At 42.4% G+C, this 14,626-nt stretch overlaps 1 protein-coding gene and 1 long non-coding RNA gene across 3 annotated transcripts in view; one reads left to right on the top strand and one right to left on the bottom strand.

The window, feature by feature from the left end:
- Positions 1 to 14,626, top strand: part of ndst1a (N-deacetylase/N-sulfotransferase (heparan glucosaminyl) 1a) — a 50,884-nt gene that overhangs the window by 2,003 nt on the left and 34,255 nt on the right. The window contains exon 2 of one of the 2 annotated variants that reach the window (XM_027007181.2): positions 2,283 to 2,495. The gene's annotated coding sequence lies outside the window, so the exon portion shown is untranslated. Of the gene's footprint in view, positions 1 to 2,282; positions 2,496 to 12,984; positions 13,334 to 14,626 lie in introns of those variants that run through there. The other variant, XM_027007183.2, reaches the window with a different exon arrangement.
- LOC113575601 lies at positions 8,298 to 9,431 on the bottom strand. The gene is made up of 2 exons (XR_003410433.2): positions 9,391 to 9,431; positions 8,298 to 8,704 (listed from the first exon to the last, which is right to left on the bottom strand). It is a non-coding gene; the product is annotated as an uncharacterized LOC113575601 (long non-coding RNA).

Here is a 14,626-nt window from a genome sequence, read left to right as displayed (position 1 = left end):
ACTGTGTCATGTCTAAGCTTTTCTCCAGACAGAGGCTAAACCCAGACAACCCAATAGTCCTTACCAGTCCTGGTCAGCCTGTAAATAGCACTCTTAAGTCACCTTTGTCAGAGTCCCCAAGCTGTCTAGTACTGGTTCTTCACTCCTCTACTGGTATGAACCCACATTGCTCAGCCGTGATGTACTATAACGAACGCCACTCCAGGAAAGTGGGAAAACTAGTTCTGAAGTATTTAATTTTCCTCCCAATATTGCTGGTCAGTGTTTTCTAACCAATTGTTGACTTTTTCTCAAGTGGTCTACAGTGCTAACAGCCCTACGGTTGTTACTGAGAATCAGAGTTTTTGAGCCCTTGTTTATCAGAATCATATTTATTGACCGTTCGGATTAGCTCATTAGCTCTGGTATGGTTTGTCACGTAAAAGGCATATTGCAGTCAGTCATACTGCAGTTAGCACATCTCTGCAGCCCTTTAAAAGGCCATGGTGGGAAAGAATTTTCTGGAAGCACCTTTGCGTCCCTGTGTAGATTCCCTCCTGCGTTGTCGCTCTTGATAGTCTTAACTCGAAGAAGTTGACTTTGTTTTCTTTGCTGTACACACAAAGGCCGAGAGAGTCAGATGCGAGGCCCAGTCAGTCCACAGCTGTTGTGCCGTATAAAAGTTATTTATAGGGAAACAGGCTCCTCCTGTGTCTCTTTATTCACTTATAAACAGTCTGCTGGGAACTACCCATCTCACATCACTGTGAACCCCATGTCTGCATTTAATGCATTGGCTACGTTGTTGGTATATTGTAAAGTCCAGGATAATTAAAGCAATTTTCACAGTACGTCTAAAAGGCCACTATTTATTTCATCATTTGTAGTTTTGTTGTTGGACAGAACCCGTTGAGTGACTCACTGTTTTCAATAGCACTGGCCTGGATAAACTCGTATAGTCTAATTATCCAAACATGACTAATTAAGAAAAAATAAATAATTATTTTGGAAAAGGTTGTTCTATCTAAAAAAAATCTTGTTATACTTAATTAGCAGAACTTTCTCAACTCCATACTTGCCTTAGGTTTATTCATAGGTTAAAAAATTATCACCTCCTTGAGATGCTAAAATTATTTTAATTTTGTATTAGAGAAGGATTCCAAAGACAAACAGAACTCTTGTTTTTTACTGAAGTTTTTACAGCCGCCTGGTTGCTAGGGGTGGGACTTGTTTACATGACCACCAAGTTCTGTTACCATTCCAAGGGCAAAGTCTGTGGTGGCCTGACAGTGGTGTGTTCAACCCTGCTGTAGGCGTTTGAGATCCCTTCACCTGTTTCAAATACAACAGCTGTGTGTCGCATGGCTTCTTGTCTGTGAATCTGTGGACCAGAATGTGCTTGCAATAGCAAACACTAATAACAAATCCTATCCCCGAACTGTATAAAACAAACAAACAAAAAAACATTTTTCTTTGACCATCAGTAGACCATCAGGTCTACTTATAATCTGTGACTGAAGAGTTTGATAATTAAAGCCATTTTTTAAAAAATAATTAATGTCACTAGGAACTGAGGGAGGGGGTCAAAGAGTTCATGAATGGACTAAACGCTACATGTCACACTCTGATGTTGTGGGAGAGAGCCCTGTCTGATTTGTCAGGGAACGTCTCAGTGAAAGAACAGCAGCCTTGGTGACGTTGCTTTGCAGCTAACCGTCTAGCTAAGTTTCTCTATGGTGAAGCTTGAAGAATAGAAATTTGTCATTTGACATGAAGTGCAATGCAGTCTGCTGTGCTTTAACTGCTATATGGGGACCACGGCTGCCACTACGGAAATTTAGCTGAGAGCTGGGTTCACTTGAGTTCACATTCTATAGCTGTCAGCCAAGAAATAGTAGTCAAATCAATAATTCAAGGACTAGACAAGTGCTACTTTTCTTTGAATAAAATATTTGCTGCAGCAGACTTGCCAGAAATAATGTGGGTTAAATGGGTGTGAAACTGTCTGCACACACACAAACAAGTTTGGGAAATGGTGATCAGCATGTTATAGTATGTAACAGAATTCGTGGTAAATTAATTCATTGCATACAATTAACTGAAATGTAGTTGAGAAATGTCTTTAATTTGTCACTTGTTTAAAAAAAATCCAAGATTTCTGATTAAGTATTTTCATTTATTTTTATTGTTTGTTTTAGTTAGCTATTTTTGTTTTTGAACATACTGTAACTACATTTTTTGTAGATGAATGTGATGTGTGTTTATAAGTGTCGGCAGCTAACTGGCTTGGTGGATGTTTTCAGGTTCGTCTGGTGAAGGGTCGTTTCAAGACAGACCCCTGAAGCGTTTGGCTGGCGTGCTCGCGCACCCTCCGTGCTGGTGCGCCCCTCTCCTTCACAAGCTTGCCGAGAGCTCACCCGGCCCTGGCTGCTGCTGGCGGCCGAGTCCGCACCCTCCCGAAGACCTTGATAAGCTGGAACGGGTGTGGAAGATTAGCCAGTGAACTCTGCGTGACGGTAGGTCTCCTCCAGTCAGGTTTGGCTCCCCTGATTCTGAGCCATCTGCTGTAGAGAAAACGACCCAAAAAAACGAAATCAACGACTCTGATCCTGCCATGCTGGGAAAGGAGAGAGATTAAAACACGCTAGTGCTCTCGGTTTCCCTGGGAAAAAAAAGGTTAGATATTCATAGATCTAATGCCGTGTGTTGTCAGGGGCAGCGAGGACTAGTCTGGGGGTTGGTATTATGGGATGTGAGGGTGTGCTCACATCGTAGCTGCTTAACTTCTGTGGTAGGAGGGGAACATGGTAGAGCTAATTATGTCTGGTTTGGGTTGAGTGAGCATTCTGAGCTGATGGAAGCAGACACTGTACTGTTGTGGAACCATAATCATGCTTCAGGTTTCTACTCTGAGTAATGCATCCACACGCAAGTACTCCGTCATTGCTCAGTTTAAGCGTCTTTGTTTGGCTTATGTGTGTTTTAGTATTATTTGTGATAGAAATTACTGTGGTCTTATGAAGTGGGTGGTGTTGTTTGTTTGTTTGTTTGTTTTATTCAGGCCATCGCTTGTAGCTCTTGCTCTGAACATTTGGAGAGTTGGCTCATGTTGCTACACACATTTTTAAAATACTCTTCCACATGACAGCAGCCCAGTGTAAGTTGGCCGTATTGTTTCAGCATGGCTTCACCAGCCTTCTCCAAGCTTGACAGTCCTACAACTGTAGTTTTGCTCTTAGCTGCTTCCCTGCCTTACCTTATAACTCTCAGCAGACAAGCGCAGGGCACGTTAAAGGAAGCTCACTGAGTGCAAGAGTCTTCCCGGATCCACCAACCGTAGAGATCACGGCGTGCTGTGAGACACATTAGAGCTGACTCTGACGATAGGGCTTGTAGGAAGTGGCTGTCTAAATTGCACCAGATAAATCACATCGTGGAGCTGTCGTGCACTTTCTTCGGCGCCCTCTCCTCCCTTTCTCTCTCCACCTAAGCACGACAGGAAGCCCACGCCCTTTCTCCTTCCTGTCCTCTTCTCCCTTGCACACGCCCCAGCCCCAGTTTGACAGCAAGCGTGCTGTTTTGTTTTGTTTCTCTCTTTTAATGATGCTGCAATGTTGGACATCCCTCACATGATGTGGGCTGGCCCTATGTCCTTGGAGCTGGGTGGGTTTGACCCTCTTCGTTAGCGGACGGGCCCTCCTGGCTCTCGCCCCCGCCCCACCTCCCTTCACCTCCTTATGCTTCCTCTCTGTCATGTTCTCTGCTAGCTGTTTCCTCCAACGTTGAACAATGCAGGAAGAAATGCTCACCAGAAAAACCTGAACTGGTGCAGACAGCTGCCTACAGTAACTGTGCTCCACCTACAGCACGAACATCTCTGTGCTATAAATGTATTCTTACCGAACGCGTTTTTCCCTCCTACATCATTTTATTTTGACTGCATAATGAACAAAATCACATATGCACTGATTCCAATTGCATTAAACAAATTCACTCATAGTTACTCTACAGTGATTGGCCATTATCACTAATAACCTTGTTTTTTATTGGTTTAACTCTGTTACTTTTTGAACAGACTGTGTTTTTTAGGTTATTAATGCAACTAAGGTTAATGCCGCTAGGTTGCCAGTTCAAGTCCCACCACTGCTAAGTTACCACTGTTGAGCCCCTGAGCAAGACCCTTAACACTCAATTACACAAGTTTTTCTCAGTCATAATTGTAAGTCACTTCAGATAAAAGTGCCAGATAAATGCTGTAAATGTAATACAAATCATGACCGATCTCCCTATAGAAGTCACACCTGACTATAGATGCCCATTGACTTAAAGGAATTATGCTATTTGATACTATAAACAATTCTGAGACCATGGTTAATAATACCAAATATAAAACATGAATCAATCTTAATTATGATTTTCTTATATATTTAAACAGTTTATAGCACAGGCCTATTTTTTATGACAGTCTAAAATACAAAAAGAGGAAAATACAGCAAGTTTTTGCTCTTCCACTGGAACATGTAGGAAAACCCAAATTCAGTCCGCTGCAAGTACTGCAGAGGCTAGCTGCCATCGCGAATATGAGTCATTCTCAATGTGACCCATGGCTTAAAGAAACCAACACACATTGAAGCTGTGCTAAGTTCACTGGCCTTTTGCTTTACATGTGAGTCATTTCGTGTATGAGCACACAGTGTAGGAACTCTGCTTAACAAAATATTTGTATGCTGTATTTTAAAAAATGTGTAGGAGACCTTTAATAATAATCACAAAGGAATGCAAAAATTTGTCATAATCCATTTGAAAATGGTGTCGACCAGACAATGCTAAATGTATTTTTATGTTAAATCCTTAATAGAAGCTGCTGCAATGGGAAATTAATATTTATTTTCTACTGACATATTTTTGTGGGGATATATGATTGATCATTTGTCCATAATAAAAGTCATGTTTAAGGTTATATTTCAACATTTATGTTCGTGATTATAGTGTTGATTAGTATTGCTACTTTCATGATGCTTAGGTCCTTATCCATTCTGCCTAATTTGCATTTGGTGTTAATGGACTGTGCCTGCAGAGCTGTTCCCACACTTCAAACACCTCAGAAAATGACCGCCTGTCTCACCAGTTACACGGCATACCTCGGAAAACGACCGCCAGTCTCACTAGCAAAACCTCCCTGCATTTACATCCAGACTCATGGCTGCAGTGTTGCCATTTGTTAAACTTCTTTGCAAGTGAACAAGAACTAGTGAGCAAGTTCTCCCCTTTGTTGGACAGTTCGGTGGGCTTTCAGGGACAGGAGAGAACAACTTTCTATGGCCAAAGAAGTTGATGCTTTTTGACATGGCACAAAGAAATTGCAGGCTGGTTTCACTACACGTAACTTTCTCACTTCATCGCGTCAGATTCTATCCTTTTCTGAGATACTTGTGCCTCAGTAGGTAATGGATTCTTCTGATCTAGAGTGTGTGTGTGTGTGTGTGTGTGTGTGTGTGTGTGTGTGTGTGTGTGTGTGCTGCAGGTGGGTGCATTTTTTTTTCTATGCTCCATGATGGCCCTCTTGCCTGTATATAGAACAAAGTTGTTCTCAATTTTTGTCTTCCTTTCTTTTTTTTGCCTGTCTGTCTGCATGTCTACCTTTCTTTCTTCTCTGACAAAGTTGTCTCTGGCTTTGTCAGTTCTGATGCAGCCAAACAGAAGGAGCACTTGAGGCTTGAGTTATGAGCAGTGGAACATCAGTGACAGTAGCCTGTGCTAACAGTAGAGCCTCTCTGTGTGGTCACCTCACTGACACTAATTATATGTACCAGGCCCACAGTGGTTTTGTTGCACTGTGTAACAAAACTTTATTATGTAGGCATGTTTATGACATAAATGCTATCCTTATGTGATGTGAAGGAGCATGAAAGTCAGTTCTACCCTGTGTGAACTAGCCTGGGAAGCCACAGAGAGAGACCAGCTTACCAGAAGCCACAAAGAGAGACCGGCTTACCTGTAGTCTGTTCTGCCTTCCCTGCCCCGGGGGCTTTTACTTGAGATCACCGAGCTTGGGTCAGCATTGACGTTGAGCCCCTAACTTGGCTAATTTGTAATTTAAAACACAGTCACTGGCTGGGATGCTCTGGTTGCATAGTGGGAGAGACAGGAAAAGCCTCTTGGCTTTGGAAGAATAGCCTGCACCTTGGCTTGTCTAGGTGCTACCTGATGCTCTTGAAAAGTCACCTGACCTTTACCTGGCTCACGTTTAGGCAGTTCACTGCTAGCTGAGCCTTCTCATGTCCATACAGGTCTGTCACGAATCACCATAAATGACCACATGTAATGTATGTAACTAACAAAGTCCAAACCTGCTGAAAACGTTGAAAAGTTGCAGGCACATTTTTATTATTCCAAAAGGGAGAACTTTACAACCATATAGACCCCCTGGCATACAAAAGCAGAGATCTCTTGAGTACAAGCAGACTGATACATAACAGTACCGTTTAAAAAGATCCAACTTGGACACCCATCTGGCTTTACCAATAAAATCTATTCAGTCCTCTAGACTAGGTGTAGGGAAACCATCTGTTGTAGTCACCTGATTTAACCTTTTGGTAATCAACACAGAATTTCAGCATGCCTTCTGGTTTTGGAGGCAGTTCTACAGGAGAACCAAGGTCACTCTGCCAAGGTTCAGTAGCTCTTATCGTTTCCACAGACTAATTCAAACTTAACAGACTTACTAGGGAGCAAAATTATAAGGGTGTTGCTTTATCCGAATTCTACCCCCAGTGTGCAGATCATGAGTGGCAAAGGTAGATAGGCCAGGAGAATCCCAAACAAACCTGGGAACTTGTACCAGGCTCTCAATATCTCTCTACTGTTCCTTTGAAAGTTGAGTAAGATGTTTTACCTAATTCCTGTAAATGTACAGAGTTGAGCCCTGAATGGCTCCACTCGCCCACTTTCTTTCTGCTCCGACAGTGGATTTCCTGACCCAATAACTGTAGGCTGAGTTGACTGGTCTAAGACCCGCTAGCCCTCGGCTCCTCTACATAATTAATAGACACAATAGCAACCGCACTTTCAAGCGGTCTCCACTCTCCACACTACAGTGTTAAAAAGCACCGCACCATTCAGCGCTTCCAGACGATGTTAATATGGCATTAATAAATTGATGCGACTGCTTGGTTTTCTGTCACTGATCCAGGGTACTGAACACATAATTACGATCACTTCTCCTCTTCAGTAGCAGGCACGGTCCACAAAATCCAAACACTGAAACTGCTACCTTGCATTTAGTTCAGCATCAATACCCCCACAGCAAAAGAACCGCCCACTGCTTTTTGTTATATATCATACTGTCTTCTCATGTGTTTCTGCATCATCTGGTAATTCTAGCAACATCATAAGCCACAGATGATTTGGACACACACTGAGCCTTCTCTCTTATAATTGTTGTATTTAATTTCTTCTGTTATCTTTGAAAAATCAGTAAAGACATTTGATTAAAAAAATAATAATAATGTGCTTTCACTTTCTGGCTTCATGAATGTCACTTTGGCCACCTTCAGGGGGCCCTGCACCTCATGGTCGAACAATAACTACTGTGTCCTGTGGACTCAGTAACTGCATAGCAACGTCCTAATCACCTGGGAGTTGCACACACTAGGTCTTAATCATAGACTTCATTGTATGATGGCATATTTCTTCGGTGCCTTGAATTTGTGGGTGATTGATTAATCGAGGAAACTATTTGGTCGATACCAAGCTCATGCATGACCTGAAAAACACCAGATACAAAATTAGCTACCCTAAAATAAGAGGAATAAGGTTAATAAAGCTTCCAAGACTGTGAGAGCTTTGATATTTTGCTGTGAGATTGCTTCAGGGAAATGGTTTGTCACATACATAATTGTCAAATATATTAATTCCCTCCTATTTGTCTTGGGAATAGGGCCAACACAGTCTATCAAGACATGAGAGTAGCTCTTCACACACCAGTAGAGAATTTAGTGAGGCTAGTGGGATTTTCTGATTGGGCTTCCTATCCGTCTGACGGGAATGACGAGAACAGCAGAAAGCCACCATGTTTCGATGTAGTCTTAGCCATTAAAAATGCTGCATTTCTTTGCTCTTGAGTTTTGAGAATACCTGTGTGCCATAGACAAGTCATGTGCTGAATACACAACTTCATCTCTAAGACACTGGGGCAGCACAGTCTGCTCAACTGCAGCCCAGGCTTCTGACACTGGACAGTGCAAATGGCGTCATACCAGCACATGGGTGGATATTAGTGTTCTTCAGGCTTGATCATAAATCACATAAAGTCTCAGTGAAGTTTTAGTGCTCACAGCTGAGGAGCATGCGTTTATTCAGACATACATCATCTCCAAAGAAGGGCCTTCATACATGAAAATTTAAAGGTCTAAACATGAATGTTGTCACTTTTCACTGGTTATCAAAGACAAAGACTTAACTAGTTGGCCATGCCATAAGAGATGGCCATGCAATACATGCGATACTTCATTTTCATTTCTACTTATTCACAAACAGGTGGGTTGGTGCTTCTTTCGGCAGCAGGCAGTCCTTGCATTATCTCTGTTCCAGTGCGGTGAAGGTCAGGCCTCTAGCATACCAGTGTGCACTCCCTTGCAAAGACTGGAACAGAGGCCCTCTCTCTCACACACACCCTGCTGCTCAATTAATGCATCCTTATTAACCTCCTTATAACTGCTTTCCCCTGGTATAAAAAGCAAACACGTTGTCAATTCCACACGTGGTTTATCTTGGGACGTTTCTGACACCACTACTCCAGTCACTCCAGGTAATTCAGCCTGAGGTTCTACTGAGGTTTGCTAATGCGACTACGCACAGGTAGCCACATGTGCTGCAAAAATATCAGCAAACTTCTTCCAGGCTTTTAACATAACGGGGCTTCATTCACCACTGAAGTGATTAACCTGATTGCTGACAAGATAAATTCCTAACGAGAGGACAACGCCTTTAACATGCAGAGAAGACACAACACCTACAATAACTTCACTGCTGAAGGGATTAGAAATTTTTTTTTTTTAAGTCCTTATGTAATAGAATGGAAATATAATATTTCCCAGTGCACTCTATTAGGACTGGCGGAAACTCAACGATGCCTGCTAATGGCAGAGACTGAGCAGAGATGGTCACAGGAGTTTTACGGTCTCCCTTAACTGTAGTTATAAACCCATAACACACTACCTCGGCCCCACAATGGACTCTACCTCAGACCCAAAAGCCACATCTCTGTTTCGGACACCAGCTCCACAGGACGACATTCATTATTTGAACAGTCCTTATGTAAAGCAGAACACTATGGATTTATGTCCCCAGGTTTGCTATAGAAATAACAGCTAATATCCTTAAAGGAATGACTACTCAGCTGAGCCTCACCAGAAGCATGTCTTCTCTTATCCTGGGACTTTTCATTCCTGTGTTGCTGGGGAGAAGCTATTTTTTTCCATCCCTGCCAGGGCTCCTGATGAGTCAACTCACAGTTATCTGCTATTTCAGTCACTGCTATCAATGCTTCTATGAATTACTCATTCAGATGTTCTTCAGCATGCTTGGGAACACTTTTTATGAATTGTTCAATCAACATCAACTCTCTAATTTCCTGGAAAGTGTATACCTCGCCGGCCCATAGCCACTTATCAAATGGCAGTTCCTCTTGGCGGCCTACGTCCACATACGTTTGATCTGGCTTCAACCTACCTGCCATGTACTGTAGTCTGAATTCTGCCAGTACCAATTCAAGATGGCTTTTTTCACAGTCTCACATTCTGTGCACTTAAGGGCATCAAGTGACACATACACTTCCTGCGCATTCCCAGCGAAGTCCTGAATTAGGGTCACCCACTCGGTGTGAGGCCACTCCCTCTCCCTAGCTGTTCTCTCAAAGGGTTCATAGACAGTACAAGCTGGCTTGGTGTTAAACTGAGGCATTGATGCAAAACAATAAGAAATCTAGATTCATTGTCTCTCTGGTGCTGCCTGGTCACCTGGTTTACTCTCGTATGCTCTTACTTCTCTCCGCTTATTCTGGTTAACTCCCGTTCCTTCGTAACCTCCTCTCTAACTCAGCCTTGGCATCAGGCACCCCAAAATACAAAGTTTGAAGTTAGCACACACTAACCCGCATCTCCAATAACACTTAAACCAATGCCACTTTCAGTAAAGCAACAAAGGATAATGACGTCAAACAACCTTACCAAGCTAAACACAACACCGTTGGTTCAATTCCCCGGACACAGCCCCCAACTGTGGCGTACCATGCTGAAATCACGCTGTGTCACTCAGGCAATGTTATCTAGTGAAGCTTAATATGTAAGTCTGTTTGTAACATACATCAGTTCTACCCTGTGTGTGGGAACTAGTCTGGAAAGCCACAGAGAGAGATCAGTTTACCTGTAGTCTGTTCTGCCTACCCTGTCCTGAGGCCTTTTACTTGAGGTCACCAAGCTTGGGTCAGCACTGACGTTGACCCCCTAACATAGCTAATTGAGTCAGTTTTCTTAATTTTTTTTCTGGTTTATGGAGGGTATTTAAAGCGCAGTCACAGGCAAGGAGTCTCTGTTTGTATAGCAGGGAAGACAAGAAAAGGCCATGTGCTTCCAAGCAAGCCAAAAAGCCTCTCTAATGGCTCCCATGTGAACCATTTTAGGATCCCAAAGTAGGTGATGTCATCTGGGATCCTCTGGATGAATCCGTGTCTGTCCCTAACCATGGGACCTAACCATATCCTAACACTAGCACTAGCACCGAGTTGTTATTCCTGCTTTATCTCATAGAAGGATCAGGCTCGTTCCGGTATGCAGAGACAGCAAGAGAAATTCCAAGACTAGATCTGGAGGGCGTTTCAGGGTAAAGGCAGTGAAAACACGTTTTTTTCGGATGCATCACAAATAAGCCAACAAGTTGGAGTAAATGGGTTTCTGTGTAATGCTGTGAAGCAGAGTTTCTCAACCTGTGCTGCTTCTGATGTTTCATACTGCCATCGACTTGGTGCTGACACTTCCCTCAGTTGGATTGGGTAATTTGACTGTTTTTTTTTTCCTTTCATCTGTTCTGTCTCGTTTTCATCATAGGATGTCCTTGGGGTGATGTCACTCCAAGACCCAGTGTAAAATTTCATCCCCAGGGTTTACATCTTGTTAGACACACACACACACACACACACACACACACACACACACACACACACACACACACACACACCCATTACTATAGAGCATACATGTGTATATATTAAGACATGTGCCACAAACAAAGGGGACTATTAAGTAATACATTGTTAACCTTACACTGATGTGTGTATATTAGTGTTCTCTAAACTAAAGTATATTAGTAATGTGATATATGTTACTTATTGATATTTTAGTGCCGAGAGAGGGTGAGTGATGCACTGTGTAGTGCTGTTGGCAGAAGTCTTTGTGCGCTTGTGTGTGTGTGTGTGTGTGTGTGTGTGTGCGCGCGAGAGAGAGAGAATAAAACAGAGCTTATACGTGTCTGTAGGTGTAAAGTTATGTCTTTGTTACACAGGTTTTCACACAAAGCCTCATTTAAAACTATTTAACACCCCTAATGTGATTTGCCTGTTATCTCTTCTCTCAGATAAGCTGTGGTGATATATAAGAAAAGAAATGATATCATTCTTTTCTTAGGTATTATTTAAATTCAATTTCCTTCGGCCTGGGGACATTTTTCACCGTGACCGTGAAAAGTAAATTGAAATACTCAGACTCCTTTACCTTTTCCTCCCGTTAATGAAAGGTAAAGGTTTCAGAGTGGGGGGAGACAGACAGAGAGACAGAGAGAGAGAGAGAGAGATCAGAAAATGGAGGAGTAACAGAGTCATTTTTCATGCATTGGTCTTGGACCTGAGGGCTTGGTAAGACTAATGCCCTCTTTAGGCTGAGCTGCTGAGATTCCCTGTTAGCAGACTTGCAGGGCTTAATGTTGTGGATAATAAAAACTAGGCTGTGTGCATAGAAAATGGCCTCCTGCCCTGTACTCTTCATCACAGGCTGTCTGGTTATGGTCCTAATTTAGGTCACCTTCACTTTTCATATATGTAGTTCTGCTGGAAAAGAAGAGAACTACAACAGTCTGGTGCATGTCTTTACTTTTGTTAACTTTTATATATATTTATTTACTTTATATATATATATATATATATAGTGATAGAGATATTGTTACAATTTCATTATACATATTGAAATTACATTAAGTTTATTTTAAGTTTATTTATTTCCATTAAAAGGGACTGGCATGAGCTTTTCACACATGCGCGCGCACACACAAATATTCACACAAATACACACACATCGTGTGTGTTAATACTATCTTTACAATGAAATTATGAACTAGAAATAAGTTGAAATGAACTTACAATAAACTTATAACAAAAGTATTATTTTATGTATTAAATAATATATGTATATTTGCAGAAAAGGTAATTAAAATATATATATATATATATATATATGAACAGTATGTTGAAAAAACAGTCGAGGCCTATTGCTCATAAACCAGAAAAATTTCAGTAGACACATGATGGAAAAGCTGTGATGGATATGTGCAGGGTAATGTGTGATGGTGACACACTACGGAGTCAAAAGTGCATTGAAACACACATTAATCTCCCAGGCTGGACAGGCAGGAGGCAAAAAGAGTAGCAGAATAGAAGAAAGCAACAAAAGGAGAGAGGGGGGGGGCAGGAGGAGGAGAGGAGATCTGGTAACAGGGCTCTAGGTTCTGGAAGGCCCATTCATCATGCAGTGCCTTGTGGGATATGGGAGGGTCATGCTCACACAATTGCTGTCTGTTCCTGCTTGCACGATGGGGGGAAAGAACGTTTCACGCTTGTTTAGATACAAACAGCTGATGCACAAATCTCACTCTTATTCTCTCTCTTTCTCTCTTTCACTGACCCTTTTTTGTTTCTTCTTGCTCTCAACCTCTTTTTTTTTTTTGGTTCATTTTCCCCCCTTTTTCTCCCTCTATTTTATTTGCCTTTGACATTGTGTTCTCCTCATGGAATGAAAAATTCTGTGCTCTTTGCCGTTTAGCCACCAGTCCTCAGTTACTTCTCTATATCTACTGGTACTTTTGCTCCCAGGTGTCTGGGTAGGACGCATTTAAACTGAATTGGGACCTTACAAGACAGTTTGTTGATTCACTGCTTAGATTTTTCTAATTTTGTCATCATGTTGCATTGTCAGACTGCCATATGAATTTAGGGCACGTGTTTTAAGGAAAGTATGCATTGAGATGGCTTGTCAAGGACGTCGTGCCTTTGATGACTAGGCAACTCGGAGAGAACTGCCATATGCAGGTGAGCATTCTTAACAAATAACAGTTTGTAAGTGTTTGTCCTCTGAGCCTCTTGACCCTCAGAAGTTCCATATGAGCGCTCCGTGGTGGTTTCGATGAATAAGTCATTTCGCTCAGGCCAACAGTCAGGCTTTCACCAATTCCAGAGCTAGCCAGTTAGTTTTTTATACAGTGCTGGGCACAGCAATTGCAGTATGTATCTGTATAATGCCACCATGGTATTTTGGTCTGTATCATCCAGTCCCAGTGTGGGAGAGATCGAAACCCATCAGTAACCTGATGTAAAGTGTTCCTGACACCGATCTGCTCTCTGAATGGTCTGGTAGTTCCTGGACACACACACACACACACACACACACACACACACACACACCATTACTATCTTACTTCCTTCTTTGTTGGAGAGAAGGAGAAGTCATTATCCCAGCTTTCGGTGTGGATGACTGATTTCAGATTCTTGTGCTTTCTCTGTCCTTGTGTGACCAGCGTCTGAGGAGTCCTAATGAACTACCCCCACCCACACAGCACATCTCTAAGGCCCCCCTTTTCTAACACCTATGATATGTTTGTTTATGATTCGTTCCATGGTCTGCTCTCTTATGCAAGTGTTTCAGCCCTTCATTTCCTGGCGCACGCCATGCTGATTTCCTGCACCGATGTAAGACCGAGAGCTTTTTATTCTGCCCCCCCTCCAACTTCCCTTTCCCACCTGCTTGTGTTAATGTTTTTCTTTCCAAGCACCTCCAGTGCTGCCTTCTACCTGAGAGCTGTTCTTTCTACAGCACTCGGGATGGCACTGGTCTTCACCCAGCTCTCCTACGCTCCCCCAGCCGTCCCACGTCCCCGTAGCCGTCCAGTGCCGAGATTAAAAAAGCGTTGAGGGGAGCGGAGATTACAGCTCTTAAAATGGCTGTGAGGATTGCATGTTGCATGTTGAGAGAGAGATGACCTCACTACCACGAGATGAAGGCTGCTGGTGTCTTACTGCTGAAGGTGCTGCTGGTAGTTTTTGGCATCTAAGCCAAAATGAGACCGTCTCTTCTTGTCCTTGGAGGATGTGCGAGCAAGGCCAGATTTTGTTGATGTTATTGTTCTTAAAGTGGGAATGTAAAGGAAGTGTTTTAGTTTTTGTAAACGTATCATGTATTGAAAACATTTCCAGTATTTGTTTAAAAATGTAAATACAAATGTAAAAGAAGCAGACTTAAGGTCTTTGTGGGTTTCTCCCAGTGTAGCACTTGTTTCTCCCAGTGGAACTATGCCCCACCAAGGACACACAAATGTCACCTGTTAA

Source organism: Electrophorus electricus, chromosome 2 (assembly GCF_013358815.1).
Source record: "Electrophorus electricus isolate fEleEle1 chromosome 2, fEleEle1.pri, whole genome shotgun sequence".
NCBI classification, from domain to species: domain Eukaryota; kingdom Metazoa; phylum Chordata; class Actinopteri; order Gymnotiformes; family Gymnotidae; genus Electrophorus; species Electrophorus electricus.
Note: the sequence above shows the minus strand (reverse complement) of the source record. Positions and strands in the feature narration are given on the sequence as shown.